The sequence below is a fragment of the Globicephala melas genome, chromosome 6 (assembly GCF_963455315.2).
Source record: "Globicephala melas chromosome 6, mGloMel1.2, whole genome shotgun sequence".
Lineage (NCBI taxonomy): Eukaryota > Metazoa > Chordata > Mammalia > Artiodactyla > Delphinidae > Globicephala > Globicephala melas.
In genome coordinates this window covers 77,244,641-77,271,088 of record NC_083319.1, presented here as the reverse complement: position 1 = coordinate 77,271,088, position 26,448 = coordinate 77,244,641, and the positions used below count along the sequence as shown (strand labels likewise).

Sequence of the window (26,448 nt, the reverse complement as noted above, 5' to 3'; positions counted from 1 at the left end):
ATCCACAGAATTCTTTATTAAAAAATTCTAAGAGATATGAAACCTTGTTTCCATGGACATGAAGTGTGCAGAGATGAGAACATTTATAGATGATGCAATCACACAACTTTCAGCCTGTATATCGTAATGACGGAAAGAAACACTTCCACATATTTGTCTTCCAAAAAGCTCTATCCATAAAAAGAGTTTCTTTAAAAGAAAGTATCATTAGCTCTTTCACTTGTTAAAGTTATCACGGTTACCTCAAATAGATTAGGCAATTTTAGTTCCAAAAAAATAACTAGTAGGTTTGAAATTGAAAAGAGCCATAGGACAGAAAAGATAAGCTCATTTTCTGAAAAGGAAAACTTCAGAATTTGTCTTTAAGTACAACAATTCTTCTAAGAATTTTACCATTGTTAACCAGCAAAACTTTGGACATTAGAGATTTTTATAGTTGTGGCTCATCTTATTTCCAAAGGATTATAAACACTCTATCCTATAAAGCATTGTTTTTAAAAGCCACTTCAGTTTAACCTTAGTAAAAGAGTAAAACTATTTTTAAAAGAAAGCCTGTGTTACATGAACTGCAGTGCTTTAAAATACTCTGAAAGGTGACAGAATAGCAAGGGTGAACCCATTTAACAATCCAAGTTTTCAAGCACCCACTCTTTCCCAGAGAGCTCCTCCATTCTCTGTGATGGTTCACCTTCTGACAAAAGTAACAAGCAAGTAATTCTTATTGAAAATAGCAGTGAAGTCCACTTTTATAATTTTGTACACAAATATTAAAATAAATCATAATACTTTCTCTATTACCTCAATGTAATATTATCTTGGGACCCCCTTTGTCTTTCTTTACCTCACTTTGTAAACTCCTACTTTAGAGGAACCAAAACAAAGTCAAGGAGGCTGGAGGGCAAAAAGCAAGGTGAGTGAGAGACAATGCAGGGGCCAGATCCTGCAGGACCTTGGAGAGCATGTTCAAGGTCACCTCATGAACAATAGAAACCGCAATCAACTATATGGTGGAATTTTTTGGAAGTGGAAATGTATTTACCAGATCATTCTCTATTCTCTGGTTGTATCATCATTAGTATTAGAGTTTGGTGTTAACTTTTTCAAATAGGTTATAATCATGGTATTTTCTTTTAAATTTTATTTTATTGTGATAAAAACACAACATTAGACCTACTCTCTCCATAAATTTTTAAGTGTCATTATTGTTGACTATAGGTATAAAGTTATAAGGCAGAGCTCTATAGCTTATTCATCTTACTGACTGAAATTTTATGCCGCATTGATTAGTAACTCCCTAATTCTCCCTTCCCACAGCCCCTGGCAACCACCATGCCACTCTTCGATTCTATGAATTTGACTATTTTAGATACCTCATGTAAGTGGGATCATGCCATATTTGCTTTTTGGTAACTGGCTTATTTCACTTAGCATAATGTCCATACACCACATTTTCTTTATTCATTCAACTCTTTTTAATGTGTTTGATTCCATGAAAAGCTGTCCAGTCTTGTTTTCTTCCACCTCAATGATTGTTGCTATTGTTTTAAAATTTTAACGGTCTGTGTAATCCAAATGTCTGAGAACCACGGGCCTATATAAGATCTATGATCCCTTTACATAAAATCTATGGTCCCTTTAGTCTCTAGAATTCTGGGATTATATACTTGAAGAAAAAGATGGAAGTCCATTATGAAAACAAGCCAGGGCATTTTTGTTATTGTTTAAGAATAGAAATAAACTGTCTTTGTATAAAATGGTTACCTATAATTAAAGATGCCACAGAGATGTGTCCCAAGGGTTTGGACAACCCATAGATTATATAGCTCTTTCCAGTCAGTTTCCTACCAGCTATTATACTGGATATATTATTAAGCATCCTTCAGCAAGTGTGCTGATAATTACTGGAAGATTTTAGAAAACCATAAAGTAACTATATACAGGCACTCTTCAGAGATATTGCAGTTTAAGTTCCAGACCACCACATAAAAGCAAGCATCGCAATAAAGTGAGTCACCAAATTACTTTTTTGTTTCCCAATGCATTTAAAAGTTATGTTTTACACTATATTGTAATCTATGAGTGTGCAATAGAATCATATCTAAAAAATGATGTGCATACCTTAATTTAGACATATGTTATTACAAACAATGCTAACCATTATCTGAGCTTTCAGCAGGTCATATTCTTTTTGCTGGTAGAGGGTCTTGGCTCATTGTAGATGGCTACTGACTGATCAGGGTGGTGGCTACTGAAGGTTGAGGTGGCCGTGGTAATTTCTTAAAATAAGACAACAAAAACTTTGCCACATGGATTTGACTCTTCCATTCACGAATGATTTCGCTCTAGCATTCAATGCTGTTTGATAACATTTTATCCACAGCAGAAGTTCTTTCAAAATTGGAATCAGTCTTCTCAAGCCCTGCCACTGCTTTATCAACTAAGTTTATATAATATCCTAAATCCTTTGTTGTCATTTCAATAATCTACACAGCATCTTTATGAGTAGTCTCCATCTCAAGAAACCATTTTCTTTGCTCATGCATAAAAAGCAACTCCTCATTCCTTAAAGCATTATCATGAGATTGCAGCAATTCAGTCACACTGAGTTAGACTCCACTTCTAATTCTAGGTCTCTTGCTATGTCTACCACATCTGCAGTTACTTCCTTCACTGAAGTCTTAAACCCTTCAAAGTCACCCATGAGGGTTGGAATATACTTCTTCTAAACTCTCGTTAATGTTGTTATTTTGAGCTCTCCCTATGAATCACAAATGTTCTTAATGGCATCTAGAATGGTAAATCCTTTACTTTTCAATGACTCTGCCCCGATCCATCAGAGGAATCACTATCTGTGGCAGCTGCAGCCTTATGAAGTGTATTTCTTCAATAAAAAGTCATGAAGTCAAAATGACTCTGATCCATGGGCTGCAGAATGGCTGTTGTGTTAGCAGGCATGAAAACAACATTAATCTCATTGATCTCATTGTAATTTCCATCAGAGGTCTTGGGTGACTGGTACATTGTCAATGGGCAGTAATATTTTGAAAGGAATCTTTTTTTCTGAGCGGTAGGTCTCTCAAGAGTAGGCTTAAAATATTCATTAAACCATGCTGTCAACATGTATGCTGTCATCCAGGCTTTGTTGTTCTTTATAGAGGACAGTCAGAATTCAGATTCAACATCATTCTTAAAGGCCCTAGGATTTTCAGGATGGTAAGTGAACACTGGCTTCAATTTAAAGTCGCCAGCTGCATTAGCCCTTAACAATAGAGTCAGTCTGTCCTTTGAAGCTTTGAAGCCAGGCATTGACTTTGCTAGCTATCAAAGTCCTAGATAGCATCTTATTCCAATACAAGGCTGTTTTGTCTACAAGATGTTGTTTAGTGCAGCCACCTTCAGTAACACTCTTAGCTGGATCTTCTGTATAATTTGCTGTAGCTTCTACATCAGCACTTGCTGCTTCACCTTGCACTTTCATGTTCTGGAGATGGCTTCTTCCCTTAAACCTCATGAACCAAACTCTGCTGGCTTCAAACTCTTCTTCTGCAGCTTCCTCACCTCTCTTACCCTTGAATTGAAGAGTCAAGGCCTTGCTCTGGATTAGGCTTGGCTTAAGGGAATGTGGCTTGTTTAATCTTCTAGCCACACCACTAAAACTTTCTCCGTATCACTAATAAGCCGATCTCACTTTCTTATCATTCCTGTGTTCACTGGAGTAGCACTTTTAATTTCCTTCAAGAACTTTTCCTTTGCATTCACAACTTGGCTTACTGTTTGGAGCAAGAAGCTTAGCTTTCAGCCTGTCTCAGCTTTTGACATGCCTTCCTCAATAAGCTTAGTCATTTCTACCTTTTGATTTAAAGTGAGAGACATGCAACCCTTCCTTTCACTTGAACACTTAGAGGCCATTGTAGGGTTATTAATTGACCCAATTTCAATACTGTTGTGCTTCAGGGAATGGGAGACCCCAGGAGAGGGAGAGAGTTGGGGCAATGGCTGGTTGGTGAAGCATTCAGAATACACATATTTGTTGATATAGTTCATGCTTGTGGCACCCCACCCCGAACAATTACAATAGTAACATCAAAGATCACTGATCACAGATCACTATAACAAATACAAAAATTTAGAAATATTGCAAGAATTACCAAAATGTGACATGAAGACATGAAGTGAGCAAACTGTTGGAAAAATGGTGCCAATAGATTTGCTAGACACAGAGTTGCCACAAACCTTCAATTAGTATAAAACACAATATCTGCAAAGTACAATAAAGTGAAGCACAATAAAACAAGGTATGCCTGTAACATACTCTAGAAAAAAAATTGAAACATCAAATACATTTTTCAGGTTTCCAAAAATGTATTATTTTAGAAGTGAGAAATCCTTAGAATTGAATGAAAGCTAGACTTTTTTTTTGCACATTTATTGTCATATAGACACATCCTAAATGGTAATGATTTTGTAAAATATAAATCTGTAAATGGCAATCATTCTGTAAAATATAGATCTTATTCTCTGGTTTTATCCATGAAAATAAAATCGCAAACTTGCATGAAACTTGTTTTTATCATAGCTGATACTTATCAAATTGCCAAGAAAAGCAAAAAAATTAAAATAAACATAAATAAAAAACTAAAATGTTAGACTGGTTTTTGTTTCAATAAATCCACAAATATGGTACTTCTCAGTTTTCTTCCATCTCTCAGGCAGGAAAGATTTCATTTACACAAAGCTAGAATGAGGTCTCATGCTATTCAGACCTCATTATTTTTACCAAGTTATCTGTGACATCTGTGATATGTACTTATCTAAATGATATCAGAGATAATTAAAAGCAAGCTTCACTTGTCAGAAAAGATATTCAAGGTAAAGTGTTTCATGACGTCATTTTCATTTTACAGAAACAAATATAGGAACCAATATGAACTGTCTTTTTTTTTTTTATGAGTGACTATGTTTATATTAAACTGTGATTTTCACAAAGCTTTTCACAGTTCCCATCACAGATTTTCCACAAACTGTGTCATGACTAAAGTATAAACCCTTAAAATTTTAGAAGGGGCACAAATCTGTGGTGCAAAAATTTTTTAAAAAGATAAAGGTGTGTATTATTACCAGGTACACTAATAAAGACATGATAGGCCATATCTGGACAAATAGCTAAAAACCCAGAGTAAGTTGTGAGCCCTACTAATGCCTTCCATTCCAACTTTCATTTTTTAAAAAGCCATAAAAGAGAAAAACACTTTTTGTCTCCTATCCAATTATGGACTCAGAAAACAGTATTTGTTAACTTTAGTAATAAAATACTTTAAACAGGTTAAATAAAAATTCCTTTAAAATATTTAGTATTTTAGAAGTAGTAATATGTGTTTGATTGGCATACATTTGAAAATCTTAAATTCTGTTACAAAAAAGTCCTTGAATGCTATACTTTTTCCAATGAGTTTGTAAACACAATAGAATATAAGCATTAGTTTTTAGGGGAAATGAATACATTTTTTTCTTAACATCACTAATGCAACTAACTAAATTCAAATTACCCAGTTCATGGATTATCCTCAGTGTTAAATGTTCCATTTCACAGGGAGATGAATTATTAATCTACCCAGTGGTAAACTCCATAGTTCTCTTTAACCTAAATTTCCCTTTTTAATTGAATGTTTCAAGACATTATAAATATATGGCTAAATATGTGGATATGAACAAGTATATCTATGAAAAATTATCTAATAAGCAAATCTCAAATTCTGTAGCATTTCATATTTTACATTTTTAAAAATTCAGATCCACAATGGCAAAGTCTTACAATTATATGAAGCTGGGACTGGTACTAGTTATGGAAATTAAAGAACAGAAATAATTTTTACCAAGGAGAACAGACATTTAACTGCTGAGTTTTTAAATAGTTTTTATAGTCTTAATATAAAATTGATCTTGTCCTGAGATCATCATATTTTTCCCAAATGTTTAGGGATATTCTCCATCTAGTTCCAAACAATACTAAAGTTTTCCTTCCATTTGGTTATATTGATCTTCATTGCTTCTGAGGACAGTATTTTGAAGTACAATTGAGTGAGCAATGCTGCTTGAGGACTAGAAAATTGCTTAGTAGTAAATTAAGTCTTATTCAAAGCCAAGGAATTTTAGCAATAAGTAGGTTAAATTTCCATTCTTGATTATGCAGGCATTTGAAACAACCAATATTGATGCCTGTAAATTAATGTATTACCAGTAATTGTTAATGAAGTTGGACATGCAGGCTATATAATTTATAATAATATAATCTTGGAATTCAATCCCAGTAGAGAAATACTGAGGGCACTTACCAACAGATGTATGATGCCTCTCTTGTTCTGGGAATCGAAGAGCCTGTTAAATGCGGTCCATGTTTTAAAGAATAAGTCTCACCACTTAAATGTAACTCTCTCCTTAAAATCAAGAACAATATTTTAATTGCTAAATCTAGTGACTTCTTATCGATTTTCCTCTTTTTTGGTCTCTCTAAAGGCTCTGGCCCTGTTGATCGTTTCCTCCTTCTGGAAATTCTCCTGTCTTCCAGGATGTTACTGTCTTCTATTCCTTTTGCTTCTTTGATCATTCTTTCTCACTTTCCTTCATTATCACCTTTTCATCTATATCCCTATTGAATTACATTTTCCCTATTTTTCTTCCTTAGGCCTTAGTTTATGTGAGCTCTATACATTCCACTTGGTGTGTACATAAATGTGGAACTTTTAAGTTATAGGTACACATTTTATAGAATATACTACCTGAATATATTATAGGTAATTCTAATTCAATAGACCCAAATCTTGCCACATTATGTGTTCTCAACAGCTCTTCTTCCTGAGAATTGATTAAAGACATTGCATCTAACAGGGTTTTATTACCTCTTTTTCTAGTTAATTGAAAAAAAATATCTATGCTGTTTATCTCTAATCTTCCCAGACAATCTTATTTCCTGCAAACAAAGTGATTTTTCTGGAATACAAATCTGACATTGTCACACATCTATTTAAAATATTTCAACTGTTCATCAAAATATAAAGGTGATTTCTGAAATCTTTAGCATGGAATTCAAGACTTTTCATAATGTAGGTCTACTTCTCTCCATTTCATTCATTCATTCATTTTTGCCATGTCTGTCATTCTGATAGGCACTAAAAATATGAGGTCATAAATAATATACTCAGTCCTTTCCCTCCTAGATCTTTTAGTGTCCCCCACTTCCAGTCTCCACTGTACCCACAGACTGTTCTACCTTTTAAAATGTCTTGATTTTTCATACATCATGCCTTTGTTCCTGAAACGTTTTCTTACTTGAGTGTCCTTTTATTCTTTGCCCATCTCACAGTATCTTACCTATCTTTAAAACTAACTGAAATTGCAGCATCTTGTTTCAAGCTATAATTTCTCTTATGTATAAGTTCCAATAGAATGTTCTCTAAACTATTGATTAACTGTAATTATTTAATATCATAGAGAAGCTAATATATACTATTACTTTAATGTATAGTACTATGTATCATAGGAATTAATAGAAGGTCTTTGAAGTTAGTAAACTTCAGTCTCACATCCCGACTCTGTCCTTTATGATACGTGTGATCCATTGTAGGAAAATTACTTAGGCTGTCTGTGCTTCTCTTTCTTGGTATATGAAAATGGCTCACTAGATCTAGTTATATATCTTGATCTAGATGCTTAATCTATGCCTCCATCTCTACAAATCCATTTACTTCTCTAATATGTCATTGGTCAATTCATTCTAATTAAGAAAGTAATTCTGATATGTAGATAATGTATACACTGTTGATTCAATGTATTTTATAAAATGCATACCAATACCCATATATGATTATACCCAGGGCCCTGTCTTCAACATTGTCCACTTTTCTTTATTAAGGTACAGACATTCATAAGAATGGTTTGGTTAAATAACTGGCAGTCTTTATAATTAAATAGAACATGTGCTTATAAAACATTTTAATCAATGACTACCTGACATTAGGCAAGTTATTTAGCTGTTCAGAATTTTAGTATCCTAACTTCGAGAATGAGAAAGTAGTGTCATAGTGCTTTCCAGTTCTGAACACTCATTTCTGATTTTCCATAATCTATAGAACTCTGGTTACAAAAGCAGTACTGTATACTAGCAACTTTAATAGTGCTTCATTGATTTTAAAATTTGTATATGCTTTATCTATTTTACTCTAATGGTTTTGTGAGATGAGCAAGTCGTTACTATATCTTTTAAGGTGAGAAAACCAGTGATAATGCTTAAATGACACTGGCATGACACATAGTTAAAATTAGTTCTTCTGTTTTCCAGTCTAATGTTCCCTTTGCTACACTAGTAGTTCCCAGCCAGTGGGCTCAGGACTCCCTGTAGGTCTCAGAGCCCTGAGTTTTAGATTTCATAAGCCTTAGTAGAAGCATTCACTCAAATTGCAGTCATGTTATACAAGGGCCTAGGAATGTTTGTTTTAACATTTTGTTCTTTTCAATCATAAAAAATCTATCTATCCATCTATTTATCTACCATGGATATTTGCTTTATAATTTTATGACAAGTGTTATAATGCAATTTGATACAAAATCAACAGACCGAGCATCCAAGCAGTTGAATAACCATCCCTCTGTTCTTCCTTCTACTTAGATATTCTGCCTCTTATCTATATCAAATTCCCCATGTGTAGAACAGAAAATAACAGCTACTCAATCAATTCTCCATGTTGAAATATACATATAAAAAAGGAAAATAGAACAATCCCAAAGTCCTATTTGGCCATTAATTTCAATCCTGTAATTTTTTTTTCAAACCTTATCTTATGCTGCTTAAAGCAGTAAGGATGGTATTTCATTATGTAAATTAAGGTTCTTACAGATTCTGAAAGTGCCAAAACCAGGCAAAGAACTGAAATGAGAGAAGCCGTGGCAGGAAATTGAGCAGCCATGGGTTGTTAGTTAAACTGCAGAATGAGGCCATGCCAGGAGCATGCCTTCATGATGTTCTCATGTTCTCATGAATAAGGATTTTCTGAGCTGTTACACTATATTATAATTTCCTTCAGTAAGAATCTGCTTTTAATTTATCTTTATGTCCATTATATTCCATTACAGGACCTAGAGTAGGTACGTAATAAATGTTTTGGAGAAGCAGGGAGAATAGGGAATTACAGCTCTGCTGTTTACATGTGCGAATTTGGGCAAAATACTTAATTGTATCCATTGTAACATGATACTAATAATAGTTAATTCACAGGATTATTTTAATTATTAAATGTGCTTGGCATTTATTTAAAGCTGAGTAAATGTTAATTTCCCTTTCATTAACCTTGAATGAATTAAGGAATAATTGCTATTTTAGGCAGGATGAAACTACAGGAATAGAGTGAGGTCATGCTTTTAAAGACCTCAGATTACATACTTAAGAATTTCAACTTTTTTTTCTAAGAAATGAGAAAGTATTGTAATTGAACAGTGTCATACTTAAACTTATGATTTAGAAATAGTCCTTGGGCCTCAGTTAAAATTCATCTTGGAGAGTATCTACCCTCATAAAAATTCAGATAAGAGATTATGTGAGTTCTGGTTGGTGCAAGAGCACTGGAGATGGAACACGTGGAGTGGATGGATAAGAAGCAAATTTTGGGTGCTATCTTGATAAGACTTGACAATGGATTAAATGTAGAGACTGCTAGAAAAGAAGGATGTGAAGATGGCTCCAATATTTCTAGTTTGAAAAGCTAGATGAATAAATGTTATTTATATTCACAAAGATAAGAATGATTTATATGACTACATAATTAATGAAGGTTCATTGGAGAACAAATGATAATAATTAAGTATAAAAATATAACTATCATTCATTAGCACCTAAACTGCTACAAACTTTATCTCATTTAACCTTCATACTGCTCCTCTGAGATAGATGTTATTTCCATTTTACATGTGAGGAAAATGAGGCTCTGAGATACTGAGTGAGTAGTTCAAATTCACTGAGCTGAGCCAGAATTTGAGTACATGTCTTATTCTAAAGACTATGTCATTAAATTATATGCTACATTATGTGTCACTAAAGATTTGGGTAATTATCCTAATGAGGGAAAGCAAAGCATTTGGCATTATTTAGCCTAGGGAAGTAAAGACATGTTAATAGCACAAAGCATGTTTATAGAATACCAAAAAATGTCAATATTTTGGAGTTAGGTTGAGGTCAAAGCAATACAAGTAAGTTATTAAAAGAACTCACTAGGTCAGAGGACTGTAAGAAACTAGAATTAGAATTAAAATTAGAGAGGATGCAAAACATATCTTTGGGGAATGATGTATAAAAATGTAAAAAGTGTCCTAGCGGACTCACATGCTACGAATACTGCTCTGTAGGAAAATATAGGAGGAAATATACGGCTATTTTTTTCTTAGAAATTGTTTAATGCTATGTACATTTTGCTTAAACATATGCAAACCTTGTTGTCCTATTAGACAGCAAAGAAGCAGTGCTTAGTAAAGAAAAAATTGAAGCAGCAAAATAAGTCAAAAGTGTTATGACTGGGGGGGATGTTCAAGATAGTGGAGGAGTAAGACATGGAAGTCACCATCCTCCCCACAGATACATCAGAAATACATCTACATGTGGAACAACCCCTGCAGAACACCTACTGAATGCTGGCAGAAGACCTCAGACCTCCCAAAAGGCAAAAAACTCCCCACGTACCTGGGTAGGGCAAAAGAAAAAAGAAAAAACAGAGACAAAAGGATAGGGACGGGACTTGCACCAGTGGGAGAGAGTGGTGAAGGAGGAAAATTTTCCACACACTAGGAAGTGCCTTCACTGGTGGAGATGGGGGCGTGGTGGAGGGGGAAACTTTGGAGCCATGGAGGAGAGCACAGCAACAGGGGTGCGGAGGGCAAAGCGGAGAGATTCCCGCACAGAGGATCAGTGCTGACCAGCACTCACCAGCCCGAGAGGCTTGTCTGCTCCCCCGCCAGGACGGGTGGGGGCTGGGAGCTGAGGCTCGGGCTTGAGAGGTCAAATCCCAGGGACAGGACTGGGGTTGGCTGCGTGAACACAGCCAGAAGGGGGCTAGTGGGCCACAGCTAGCAGAGAGGGAGTCCAGGAAAAAGCCTGGAACTGCCTAAGAGGCAAGAGACCGTTGTTTCGGGGTGCGTGAAGAGAGGGGATTCAGAGCACCGCCTAAACATGCTACAGAGAAGGGCACGAGCCGCAACTATCAGCGCAGACACCAGAGACAGGCATGAAACACTAAAGCTGCTGCTGCAGCCACCAAAAAGCCTGTGTCCAAGCACAGGTCACTATCAAAACCTCCCATCCCAGGAGGCTGTACAGCCTGCCACTGCCACGGTCCCGTGATCCAGGGACAAGTTCCTTGGGAGAACACACAGTGCGCCTCAGGGTGCTGCAATGTAACACTGGCCTCTGTTGCCACAGGCTAGCCCCGCATTCCGGACCCATCCCTCCCTCCCAGCCTGAGTGAGCCAGAGCCCCCTGGTCAGCTGCACCTTAAACACCGTCCTGTCTGAGCAAAGAACAGACGCCCTCAGGCGACCTACACGCAGAGGCGGGGCCAAATCCAAAGCTGAACCCCAGGAGCTGTGCAAACAAAAAAGAAAAAGGGAAATTTCCCCCAGCAGGCTTAGGAGCACCTGATTAAATCTCCACAATCAACTTGATGTTCCCTGCATCTGTGGAATACCTGAATAGACAATGAATCATCCCAAAAATGAGGCAGTAAATTTGGGAGAAACTGTAGACTTGGGGTTGGCTTTCTGTATCTAATTTGTTTCTGATTTTTTGTTTATCTTAGTTTAGTATGTAGAGCTTATTATCATTGGTAGATTTGTTTATTAATTTGGTTACTCTCTTCTTTTATATATATATATATTTTTTTTCCTTTTCGTGAGTTTCTATGTGTATGCTTCTTTGTGTGATTTTGTCTGTATAGCTTTGCTTTTACCATTTGTACTAGGGTTCCGTCTCTCCATTTTTTGTTTGTTTGTTTGTTTTTCTATGGTTTTTACTGCTTGTTATCATTGCTGCATTTGTTTTTACGTTTGTTTGCTCTCTTCATTCTTTCTTTCTTTTTTTATGACTATTTTTTTTTACTTTCAATAATTTTTAATAGTTTTTTTTACTTTTTATTTTAATAACTTTATTTTATTTTACTTTTTCCTTTCTTTTTTCTCCCTTTTCTTCTGAGCTGTGTGGCTGACAGGGTTTTGGTGCTCCAGCCTGGTGTCAGGCCTGAGCCTATGAGATGGAAGAGCTGAGATCAGAACACTGCTCCACCAGAGACCTCCTGGCTCCATGGAACATGAAATGGCAAAAGCCCTCCCAGAGATCACCATCTCAACACAAAGACCAAGCTCCACTCAAAGAATAGCAAGCTCCAGTGCTGGACACCCCATGCCAAACAACTAGCAAGACAGGAACACAACACCACCCATTAGCAGAGAGGCTGCTTAAAATCAAAATAAGTTCACAGACATCCCAAAACACACCACCGAATGTGGTCCTGCACACCAGAGACAAGATCCAGTCTCATCCACTAGAACACAGGCACCAGTCCCCTCCACCGGGAAGCCTACACAGCCCACTGAACCAACCTTAGCCACTGGAGGCACACACCAAAAACAACAGGAACCATGAACCTGCAGCCTGCAAAAAGACCCCAAACAACATAAGTTCGGCCAAATGAGAAGACAGACAAAGAAACAGCAGATGAAGGAGCAAGGTAAAAACCCCACAGACAAAATAAATGAAGAGGAAATAGGCAGTCTATCTGAAAGAGAATTCAGAGTAATGATAGTAAGGATGATCTGAAATCTTGGAAATAGAATGGAGAAAATACAAGAAACGTTTAACAAGGACCTAGCAGAACTAAAGAGCAAACAATGATGAACAACACAATATATGAAATTAAAAGTTCTCTAGAACGAATCAATAGCAGAATAACTGAGGAAGAAGAATGGATAACTAACCTGGAAGATAAAATAGTGTAAATAACTACTTCAGAGCAGAATAAAGAAAAAGGAATAAAAAGAACTGAGGGCAGTCTCAGAGACTTCTGGGACAACATTAAATGCACCAACATTTGAATTATAGGGGTCCCAGAAGCAGAAGGGAAAAAGAAATGGACTGAGAAAATATTTGAGGAGATTATATTAGAAAATTTCCCTAATACGGGACAGGAAATAGTCAATCAAGCACAGGAAGCACAGAGTCCCATACAGGATAAATCCAGGAGAAAGATGCCAGACACATATTAATCAAACTATCAAAAATTAAATACAAAGAAAAAATATTAAAAACAGCAAGGGAGAAGCAGCAAATAACATACAAGGGAATACCCATAATGTTAACAGCTGATCTTTCAACAGAAACTCTGCAAGCCAAAAGGGAGTGGCAGAAATATTTAAAATGATGAAAGAGAAAAACCTACAACCAAACTCTACCCAGGAAGGATGTCATGCAGATTTGATGGAGAAATTAAACCTTTACAGACAAGCAAAAGCTAATAGAATTCAGCACCATCAAACCAGCTTTACACCAAATGCTAAAGGAACTTCTCTAGGCAGGAAACACAAGAGAAGGAAAAGACCTACAATAACAAACCTAAAACAATTAAGAAAATGGTAATAGGAACATACATATCGATAATTACCTTAAATGTAAATGGATTAAATGCTCAAACCAGAAGACATAGACTGGCTGAATGGATACAAAAACAAGACCCATATATATGCTGTCTACAAGAGACCCACTTCAGATCTAGGGACAAATACAGACTGAGAGTGAGGGAATAGAAAAAGATATTCCATGCAAATGGAAATCAAAAGAAAGCTGGAGTAGCAATTCTCATATCAGACAAAATAGACTTTAAAATAAAAACTATTACAAGAGACAAAGAAGGACACTACATAATGATCAAGGATCGATCCAGGAAGAAGATATAAAAATTGTAAATATTTACGCATCCAACATAGGAGCACCTCAATAAATAAGGCAAATACTAACAGCCATAAAGGGGGAAATCGACAGTAACAGAATCATAGTAGGGGACTTTAGCACCCCCTTTTCACCAATGAAGAGATCATCCAAAATGAAAATAAATAAGGACACAACTTTAAATGATACATTAAACAAGATGGACTTAATTGATATTTATAGGACATTCCATCTCAAAACAACAGAATACACATTCTTCTCAAGTGCTCATGGAACATTCTCCAGGATAGATCATATCTTGGGTCACAAATCAAGCCTTGGTAAATTTAAAAAACTTGATATCGTATGAAGTATCTTTTCCGACCACAACGCTTTGAGACTAGATAACAATTACAGGAAAAAATCTGTAAAAAATACAAACACATGGAGGCTAAACAATACACTACTAAATAACCTAGAAAACACTGAAGAAATCAAAGAGGAAATCAAAAAATACCTAGAAATAAATGACAATGAAAACATGCTGACTCAGAACCTATTGGATGCAGCAAAAGCAGTTCTAAGATGGAAGTTTATGCCAATACACTCCTACGTCAAGAAACAAGAAAAATCTCAAATAACAACCTAACTTTACACCTAAAGCAATTAGACAAAGAAGAACAAAAAACACCCCAAATTTAGCAGAAGGAAAGAAATCATAAGGAAAGATGATTGAAATCATCTTTTTCAATCATAAATTGAAAAAGAAATGAAGGAAATGATAGCAAAGATCAATAAAACTAAAAGCTGCTTCTTTGATAAGATAAACAAAATTGATAAATCATTAGCCACACTCATCAAAAAAACAAGAGAGAAGACTCAAATCAATAGAATTAGAAATGAAAAGGGAGAAGTAACAACAGACACTGCAGAAATACAAAGGATCATGAAAGATTACAACAAGCAACTATATGCCAATAAAGTGGACAACCTGGTAGAAATGCACAAATTCTTAGAAATGCACAACCTTCCGAGACTGAACCAGGAAGAAATAGAAAATGTGAACAGACCAATCACAAGCACTGAAATTGAAACTGTGATTAAAAATCTTCCAACAAACAAAAGTCCAGGAACAGATGGCTTCACAGGCGAATTCTATTAAACATTTAGAGAAGAGCTAACATGTATCCTTCTCAAACTCCTCCAAAATATAGCAGAGGGAGGAATATTCCCAAACTCATTCTACGAGGTCACCATCACCCTGATACCAAAACCAGACAAAGATGTCACATAAAAAGAAAACTACAGGCCAATTTCACTGATGAACAAAGATGCCAAAATCCTCAACAAAAAAACTAGCAAACAGAATCCAACAGCACATTAAAAGGATCATACACCATGATCAAGTGCAGTTTATCCCAGGAATACAAGGATTCTTTAATATATGCAAATCAATCAATGTGATAAAACATATTAACAAATTGAAGGAGAAAAATCATATGATCATCTCAATAGAGGCAGAAAAAGCTTTTGACAAAATTCAACACCCATTTATGATAAAAACCCTGCAGGAAGTAGGCATAGAGGGAACCTACCTCAACATAATAAAGGCCATATATGACCAACCCTCAGCCAACATCATTCTCAATGGTGAAAAACTGGAACCATTTCCACTAAGATCAGGAAAAAGACAAGTTTTCCCACTCTCACCACTATTATTCAACATAGTGTTGGAAGTCTTAGCCCCAGCATTAGAGAAGAAAAAGAAATAAAAGGAATACAAATTGGAAAAGAAGAAGTAAGACTGTCACTGTTTGCAGATGACATGATACTGTACATAGAGAATCCTAAAGATGCTACCAGAAAACTACTAGAGCTAATCAATGAATTTGGTAAAATAGTAGGATACAAAATTAATGCACAGAAATCTCTCTTGCATTCCTATACACTAATGATGAAAACTCTGAAAGAGAAATTAAGGAAACACTCCCATTTACCATTGCAACAAAAAGAATAAAGTATCTAGGAATAAACATACCTAAGGAGACAAAAGACCTGTATGCAGAAAACTGTAAGACACTGATGAAAGAAATTAAAGATGATACAAACAGACGAAGAGATATACCATGTTCTTGGATTGGAATAATCAACATTGTGAAAATGACTATACTACCGAAAGCAATCTACAGAGTCAATGCACTCCCTATCAAACTACCACTGACATTTTTCACAGAACTAGAAAAAAAATTTCACAATTTGTATGGAAACACAAAAGACCCCAATAGCCAAAGGAATCTTGAGACAGAAAAACGGAGCTGGAGGAATCAAGTTCCCTGACTTCAGACTGTACTACAAAGCTACAGTAATCAAGACAATATGGTACTGTCACAAAAACAGAAAGATACCTCAATGGAACAGGATAGAAAGCCCAGAGGTAAACCCATGCACATATGGCCACCTTATCTTTGATAAAGGAGGCAAGAATATACAATGGAGAAAACACAGCCTCTTCAATAAGTGGTGCTGTGGAAACGGGACAGCTACATGTAAAAAATGAAGTTAGAACACTCCCTAACACCATACACAAAAATAAACTGAAAATGGACTAAAGACCTGAATGTAAGGCCAGACAGTATAAAACTCTTAGAGGAAAAAATAGGCCGAACACTCTATAACATAAATCACAGCAAGATCCTTTTTGACCCACCTCCTAGAGAAATGGAAATAAAAACAAAAATAAAGAAATGAGACCTAATGTAACTTAAAAGCTTTTGCACAGCAAAGGAAACCATAAACCAGACGTAAAGACAGCCCTCAGAATAGGTGAAAGCATTTGCAAACGAAGCAACTGACAGAGGATTCATCTCTAAAATTTACAGGCAGCTCATGCAGCTCAATATCAAAAAAACAAACAACCCAATCCAAAACTGGGCAGAAGACCTAAATAGACCTTTCTCCAAAGAAGATATACAGATGGCCAACAAACACATGAAAGGATACTCAACATCACTAATCATTAGAGAAATGCAAATCAAAACTACAATGAGGTATCACCTCACACCAGTCAGAATGGCCATCATCCAAAAATCTACAAACAATAAATGCTGGAGAGGGTGTGGAGAAAAAAAGGGAACCCTCTTGCACTGTTGGTGGGAATGTAAATTGATACATTCACTATGGAAAACAGTATGGATGTTCCTTAAAAAACTGAAAATAGAACTACCCTGCGACCCAGCAATCCCACTATTGGGCATATACCCTGAGAACACCATAATTCAAAAAAGAGCCACATACCACAATGTTCATTGCAGCTCTATTTACAATAGCCAGGACATGGAAGCAACCTAAGTGTCCATCGACAGATGAATGGATAATGAAGATGTGGCACATATATACAATGGAATATTACACAGCCATAAAAAGTAATGAAATTGAGTTATTTGTAGTGAGTTGGATGAACCTAGAGACTGTCATACAGAGTGAAGTAAGTCAGAAAGAGAGAAACAAATACTGTATAGTAACACATGTATATGGAATCTAAAAGAAAAAATGGTTCTGAAAAACCCAGGGGTGGGACAGGAATAAAGACGCAGACATAGAGAATGGACTTGAGGAGATGGGGAGGGGGAAGGGTAAGCTGGGATGAAGTAAGAGAGTGGCATGGACATATATACACTACCAAACGTAAAATAGATAGCTAGTGGGAAGCAGCTGCATAGCACAGGGAGATCAGCTCTGTGCTTTGTGTCCACCTAGAGGGCTGGGATAGGGAGTTTGGGAGGGAGGCGCCAGAGGGAGGAAATATGGGGATATATGTATGTGTATATCTGATTCACTTTGTTGTAAAGTAGAAACTAACACACCATTGTAAAGCAATTATACTCCAATAAAGATGTTAAGAAAAAAAAACAAAAGAAGTACTATGACCAAGCAGGGCACAAAGGAAAAAATACAAATGACTGATAAACATATGATAAACATCTTACCTGTTATTAATCAAAGAAAGAAAAATTAAAACAATAATAAGATAACATTATTTGTTAAATTTGTAAATGTTTGTGATATACTGTCCTGTACGGTGAGGGAAAATAGTTTTTGATTGGAATGTTAATTGGAAATAATAATGACAATAATAATAATAATAAACATCTCTGAACGTTTCCTCTCTGGCAGATTCTATTATGATAATTTGCATATTTTACCTATTAAATCTTTATAGTGATCACATGAAGTAGTTTCAAGAATTCCATTGTACAATTGAGGAAACTGAGCCACATAGAATCAGCCTCTGGTCCCGTAGGCCGACTGACTACAGAGCCTGCATTCTACCTTTTCCAGAAAGGTACACTATTTGGAAAGTACTTAAATAATTAATTTAATGTCCAAACCCTTTGACATGGCAATTCAAGAATTTCTAGTAAGTGTTTAAAACTATGACAAAAAAATGGTGTAAATGGGTAGACAGTGTAGCATTATATATAACAGTAAGAACTCAGAAACAACCTAGTGTCCAGCAATTGGGAATTAATGGTGATACATCAATACTGTGTATATTATCTGTATTTTTTTTTTTTGCGGTACACGGGCCTCTCACTGTTGTGGCCTCTCCCGCTGTGGAGAACAGGCTCCGGACCGCAGGCTCAGCGGCCATGGCTCATGGGCCCAGCCGCTCCGCGGCATGTGGGATCCTCCCGGACCAGGGATGAACCCATGTCCCCTGCATCGGCAGGCGGACTCTCAACCGCCGCTCCACTAGGGAAGTCCTGATCTGTATTATTATACTTAGAAGATTATTTGATTACATGAGGAATGACTATATTCAACTAGTAAGCAAGTTGCAGAAGAGTATATATTGTATAATTATGATCTTCATAAACACAAACATATATAAACACACACATCTGTGAAGTATTGGGAAGTTTGTTCATGAAAATATTAGTTTATCCCTGAGTGGTTAGGATATTAGTGATATTTAATTGCATGTCTGTCTATTCTAATTTTTTCCCATAGAGAGTATGTTAAAGTGAACAGTCTCTTTGTCACAATCACAAGTTCAACACTTGTGACTCTTTATGACACAGGAGAAAGAATTGAGCAAGTCCAGTAGAAACGGTGCCTGTAGGACAAAAGAAGCATAACTCAGTCAACGTGGTGAAAATCTGCATCTTTTAACAAACATCTGAAATGTTACTCAAGGACACAGAAGGCTTCCTCTAAGTTGTAACTGAAAGGAGTAAACAATAAGGGAAAGGCTGCTCTCTTCATTTCCCACTAATGTTATCTGCTCACACTTGCTTTTAGTGGTTCTGAGAGTTTAATCCCTGTGTCCTAAACAATGTCAGTTTCACAGCTTCCTGTGGTAGATAGATTGTTCTAAAAACTCACAGTTTTAGTAGTCAGAGAGCTCTTTCCTGATTATCCATTCTAAACATTCTCCCTCAGTTTCCTCCTAGTCAGTCTTCTTTGCATCTTGGTAATTATCGATTGTTCCAAAAGTCTGCAGACTGACTCATTCTTTTAGGGTTTTTTGGCAGCAACATGTATTCTCAGATATTTTACTTGTAGTTTAACTCATTCGTATCCCCTAGTGTGACTTCTCTATATTTTCTACAATTGATTCATATTTATGTGGTTTTCTACCAAGGTACCGTGCTTAAAGCTCCCATTCCTGGCTAAGATAATTAAAAATGTATTTTCAGAAAACGTGATAGCTGGTCAGACTATGATTTATAGATTGGTAACTTTTGGATCTGGAGAAAATTTACCCAAAATGTGAATGCAGTAAGTTAGCCTTCAGTTCGTTTAGTAAGCAGAAATATGAGCAATTTATTTTCCATGGACGATTAGGATGCTTTACTGTGAAGCTTATTGACCTTTTAAGCTGATGTTCTGCCAGACAACGTGACATTCTGCCCAAGTCCATGATCCGTGAGATTTTCCCCATAAGTCATTGTTAGGAATAGTGTGATGATGGCACTCAGGGATTGTTTTGCCTGTTTTGCCAGACTGATTTTGAAATCAGCCTTCCTAGGAAATACAGCACAGGCTTTGGAACCAGACCCCCCTGGGTGTAAGGCCAAATCAGCCGCTTACCAGCTGTATGACCATAGGCACGGGGCTTAAAGTCTTCAAACCTTTGTTTTTTATTTATAAGAGGACACTAATATTTACCTAATAGTGTTTCTGTGAAGATTAAATACAATAATAAAGAATTTTTATTCAGAAGATGCTCCATGAAAGTTTTTTGAGTAAATTAAGGAAGTAATTAATGTTTACTCTTCATACCCTTCTCAAGGGTAGAATGATAGCCCTTAGGCACGGACGGAGATCTTGCTGATAAATGTTCCAATGATTCTCAGTTTCTTCCTATGCTTTCTATGGTTTTAAATGTTCATTTCAATCTAAATGAACAGTATTTCTCAACCAGAAATGATATTAACATATCGTTTCTTTTAGCATTGATCATGGCAATAATTACCATCCAATAATCCTTACTGAAAAAATGATTCCTTATAAACGAAAAAGGGAGTGTAACCAAGGACTCAGTTATCCATCTAAATCAGTAAGCATATGTCACTGTATGTAAATCTGCCACTTGGTACTCTCCCCCTGCCCTTTAACACAGATGCATCTGTTTGCTTTCTTAATGCTGCCATTATAATGTTGAGCTGTACAAAAGTATCTATCTCGACAGTGTTCCCTCACTTTCCTTAGACTTTCTTATTTTAGGTCATAGTTGGCCACTTGGTGACTTTTAGAGTATTGTCTACTAGTTACATCCACAGTCTTTGTGTCAGGCAGACCTGGGATCTATTGCTAGAGTTATCATATGTGTTGTGTCCTTAGGTAAGTTACTTACCCTGTCTAGATTTACATTCTTCACTCCTGAGAAGGTCATAATAATAGTCTCTATATTAAGTGGTTATTTTAAGTATTTGTTTAGATAATGTTGATAAAGCATTAGCACTGACTTTATCACTTTTTAAATACTCAATTTAACTATTTTAATATTACAGTAAGTCCCCTACATACGAACCTTCAAGTTGTGAACTTTAAAAGATGTGAACATGGAACTTACTAATGAAGACCTGTTGGAATTGGAGGCCCAGAAAAAGGACAAAGAGAGACAAGAGGAAGAAGAAGTAACTGAAGAACCGAAGAGATTCATGACACAGGGAATGGCAAGAGGATTTTCTTTATTTGAGGAGGCACTGTTAGTTTTTGAGGCACAGGACCCAAACGCTGAACAGTACACGAAGGTCGCAGCAGCCGTTCAGTGCTACCTTGTCATCCATGACAAGAAAAAAAGAGCTACAACCCAGACATCACTGAATTGTTTTTTCAAGAGGGTAGATAGAATTGAATCCAGCAAGGAACTAGAACCTGTGCCATCAACACCAGGCGTGAGTGCAATTGCAGCTTGCCCTCCATCTCCTATTGCTGACGATCCTTCAGCTCTACCATCTCCCACCTCCTTTCCCTCCTCCAGTCAGTAACTCTTCTTGCCTGTTCACTCGATGTATGCCAGCTGTTGTACTGTACTACTGTACTTTTCAAGGTACTGTACTGCAAGATTAAAAATGTTTTCTTTATTTTTTGTGCTTGTTTTTAATGTATTATTTGTGTGAAAAGTATTATAAACCTATTACAGTACAGTATTATATAGCCAGTTGTGTTAGTTGGGTACCTACGCTAACTTTGTTGGACTTATGAACAAATTGAACTTACGAATGCACTCTCAGAACAGGACTCGTTCATATGTAGGGGACTTACTGTATTGAAATTCAGTTTAAAAAGTCATAGTGCATGTAACCAGTTTTTGGATATGACACCAAAAGCTCAAGAAATCCTGCCATTTGCAACAATGTGGATGGACCTGGAGGACATTATGCTAAGCAAACTAGGCCAAACACAGAAAGACAAATACCATATGATCTCAAAGGTGCAATCTAAAATAAACAAACTCATAGAAACAGAGAGCAAAACTGTGGTTCCTGAGAGTTTGGGGAAGGGGGAAAGGGAAGATGATCAAAGGGTACAAAGTTTTAGTAATGCAAGATAAATACATTCTAGAGATCTACTCTTAGCATAGTGTCTATAGCAAATGATACTGTATTGTATACTTAGAAGTTGCTTTGCTCATAGACCTCACTTAACAAAGCCTTAGCAGTATTAGTCTAAGTTGCTAACCATACCAGTGCTTCACAGACTCTATGGCATTCTCGGCTCCCTCAAGAGCATCTAAGACTCCCACATTACCATATCTCTTTCTCCTTATTTCTAATACTAGTTCCCAGCCTGGTGCCAGGCTGGTACTACAAATTCCCTCTTCCACTTTCTCTCCATCTGCTTTGAGTTTACAAGTTCCAACTGCAGAGTTGTTTTTTTTATTTACAAACAAAACAAAAAGAAAAACAAACAAACAAAAAACCCCTTTCTTCCCAATGATACAGTCTAGACTTTCCCCATGATTGACAGCTGCTCCCTCAAATATGAGACCATGTCATTCCAGATTCTCTTTTCCTCTCTTACTAGCTGTTTGTTACAAATATCAACACATTCCATTTTGTTGTTGTTGTTGTTTAAGTTTTCTCTTCTCTTAGCAAATAACCTGGATTCTCTGTAACAAAAGTGACAGTAGGTAGCTAACTAAAGAAGCAAACATTTTTTATCCTTGAGACTCTGGATGGATGTTGAGGGGACTGTGTATGTCCACCCATTAAAAAATATTATTCCTTGTCCTGAATACATCCATTCTCTTGTGTGTGTTTTCCATTATCCTATAATTATTCCATTCGATTCTAGTGGATTCCATATGATTCCTCACGGAGGATCCAACTCAGTTTCTCCTTTTTCCTCAAGCCTTCAATCTTCTCAAATCCTCTCTTGTTTACTGATTTGCATCTTCAGGATTTTCATTCTTGAGAATCAAGCAATTCCTGAAGACTCAATTACAGCAGCTCTGTACGTAACTGTTGGGCTTGCTTACTAATTCAGAGAATAAGGCTATTTAATATGATACTGTAATTTAATTTATACCAATTTCAACACATAATTAAATATATTTTTCAGTACTTTCTCTAGCCTCAGAGGAAACGTGTTTTCTTTACACTTATATCCTCCGATGAATTAGTTCTCAGCCTCAGCCTCAACAAAAATGATTGAGAAGAGAAATAGGGAATGAAGAGGTTGTTTGATTTTCTTCCCCAGAAAGTGTTTTGAAGTCAAATAAGTATTTTTATTACATTACATGGTTCCTTTATGCACTTCTAATCTCCCCAAAATAAAGCATATTGTTTAATTAACTATATAATTATATTATGCAAGATCAATATTTTCATGAAATACCATTATGACCACCTAGGTATATCATTATTCAAGGTAGTGTCTAGGTACTATAGAAAAAGGGATGATTTTGATATAAGCACAGTTCTCAAGGAGGTTTGAAGAGAATTAACAAAAGTTATGGTGAGATAGGTGGCACTGAGAAGAAACACCAGTTAAAATGGAGAGAGGTGGACAGAGGCAAGGAAGTATTTTTTGGAGATAATTGTACCTAAGACTTTGCCCCTTTTAAAGTCTTAAAATATGGGCAAAAGTTAGTCAGGTCATCTTAGCTTTTGGAGCCACCAAAAGCAGAGTCTGAGACTGAGCCTAATGAGCAGGTAGATTGTTTGGAAATTGATCCTAAGCAGCATAAGGGAAGGTGGGGGCAAAAAAAGGAAGGAGGGAAAGCCAAGATATCTACGTGTTTTGGGGAAGGTCACCAAGACTGGGGTGGGTGCTTGATTATGCGGAACACTCTCAGGAAATGTAGACAGTAGTCTCAAAGCAATCCACTCAGAGGATGAAAGGGAAACATTTATTTATGTCCCCTGTTTAGTCAAGAATGACCCCACAGGCATCAACTTCCCCCGTATCCACACATCACATGGCTACAGGCACATATCCACAAGCATCTCACACCACAATAGCATAGAAACCCATGGCAGGATATGAAATGTACACATACAGGTCCACACCTGTGTGCAACTCTTTGAAGCCAGCACAAAACTATTCACATATAGTGTCTGAAGTCAGAAGTGAAGCCAAGAGGATATAAAGCGACACATAAGAAATACCTCATTCACAGGTCAAAGGAAGAATGGTAGCAGATACATAATGAAAAACAATACAGTTTGTGTGTGGGCCGAGACTAATAAGAATGATACTGCAGCAGGAGTATTCATGTGAAGCAAGGTAGGGTGAGACAAGAGATTGGAGAAGGAGATGAAGCTTTAAATGCCATGTTAAGAAACTTGGAATTAATTCTATAATTAATGGGAAATAATTTAAAGGAATGTACTCACAAAGGTTTCAATCTGTAATAATGCTGTTGGCAAGAATCAGGATAAAAAATAATGTTTGAAAACAGTAAATGAAATGGGAGGAAGAAAAGAATTATTTGAAAGGTGAGATTTTTACTCCAGGAAATGATGTACTATATTATTGTTTCTAAACTGGGCAATTTTACCTCCCAATGGACATTTGGCAATGACTAGACACATTTTGTTTGTAGCAATTGGGAGGATGTTACCATATGGGTAGAGGATGACGATGCTGCTAGATAGGCAACACACAGTACAGCCTCTGATAACAAAGAACTACCCAGCCCTCAATGTCAGTAGTACCAAGGTGGACAAACTACCTCAGTATCCGCAGTTCCCAACATCAGTTGATTGAATCCGTGGATGCTGCAGAACCCACAGAAATGGAAGGCCTATTGTACTATACCATTTTATATAAGGGACTTGCCCATCCTCAGATTTTGGTATCTGTAGGGGTTCCTAGATTCAATCCCAGCTGGATATCAAGGGATGACTGTGCTTTGGTTCAGCTAAAGATGTATGTATGTATATACATATATATAGATTGAAGGCATTGAAGAAATAAAGCAGTAAGGAACTGTCAGAGCAAGATGAGCAGCATAAGAAAATCCAGAGACAGTAGGATTTTTATTGTGAAAGTGTTGAAATAAATTTGGTGAGAACATATATCTTAATAATGATGAGGGGCTTCCCTGGTGGAGCAGTGGTTGAGTCCACCTGCCGATGCAGGGGACACGGGTTCGTGCCCCGGTCCAGGAAGATCCCACATGGCGTGGAGCAGCTGGGCCCGTGAGCCACGGCCGCTGAGCCTGCGTGTCCGGAGCCTGTGCTCCGCAACGGGTGAGGCCACAACAGTGAGAGGCCCGCGTACCGCAAAAAAATAATAATAATAATGATCAATTTTTCACCCCATGAACATGATACAGCTCTCAATTTAGGCTTTTAAAAATCTGTTAGCAATTATTTGTTGTTTTCAGTACAGAAGTTTTGGATGTATTTTTAGAACTATCTTCCTAAGTCTTTTAGGTTTTATAATGCTCTTATAAATATTATTTTACCTTCCAATTGTTTGTTATTAGCATATAAATAAAATTGACTATCAGAATTGATCTTACTAAATTCACTTATTAATTCTAGAATTTAAAATTTTGTAAATTTAATTTTCTCTGGTGGATTTTTAAATAATCTTATATTTGGGTAACTGAAAGCACTCTGTTGTACCCTAAAACTACTCACTCTGACTGTCCGGTAATTTTCAAACATTTTTAGTGGCAAAAACTTTTATTAAAATGAAATTTTAACTGAAAGCCCAACGAATGTATCAGATAAATCAGAGGTTTCTCTGGCTGAAGCTGGCGTGAGGAACTAGTATGGGGTTGGGGAAACAAAATCTTGCCTGGTTAACCCAGTGACCCCCCCCCCACGTGGATTGTGTGGGAACTCGATGGAGCCCCAAGGGCTCCATGGAACATAGCTAGCAAATTGATGCAGGTTCTGGGGGCTCTACATTTCTAATTAAAATTTGAACTTCAGAAAGTTGTCAAATTTCTATATTTCCTGAATAAAACATTTTTATTGAAAGAGAATGTGATGTAAACAAAGAGAGAGAAGCTTAATTCTGCATAGGAGACTGACCATTTTGAAAACATGAAGCTGAAGCAGGACCCCACGAGGCCTTCCCAGGGATAGAACCCCTTTTTCCCCTGCCTCTTGTTTATAGAAAAGCTTTAGTCTCCTAGGCCTTCTTCGAGTTCCAAAGAGCAAATTTAATCAGAGAAGTGAGAAAATGCAGAAACGAAGGAAAAACAAGCAAGATAAAATAAAAATAGTTTAGCCATAAAACAAAGTTAAGGACTTTTAGTTCCTCCTCAAGGGCTGTAGATAATATTCTGAGGCAAATCTTTGAGTTGTTGTGCAGATACTAAAACCCCCACCAGGGGGCGTCCAGTAGTTAAGACTCTGCGCTTCCAACGCAGGGGGCTCGGGTTCAATCCCTGGTCAGGAACTAAGATCCCACATGCTGCAGGGTGCGGCCAAAAGAAAGGAGCAAACATATGAAACCCCCACCAGGTGGAAAAAGGTAATTGCACCCGATGACAAGCACATAGACTCCAGATTGGTTGGAAC

General features: G+C 36.7%; 1 pseudogene; it reads left to right on the top strand.

The window, feature by feature from the left end:
- The first annotated feature begins 3,118 nt into the window (after nt 1–3,118).
- LOC115838993 (14-3-3 protein zeta/delta pseudogene) overlaps nt 3,119–26,448 on the top strand; it is a 40,912-nt pseudogene continuing 17,582 nt past the window's right edge.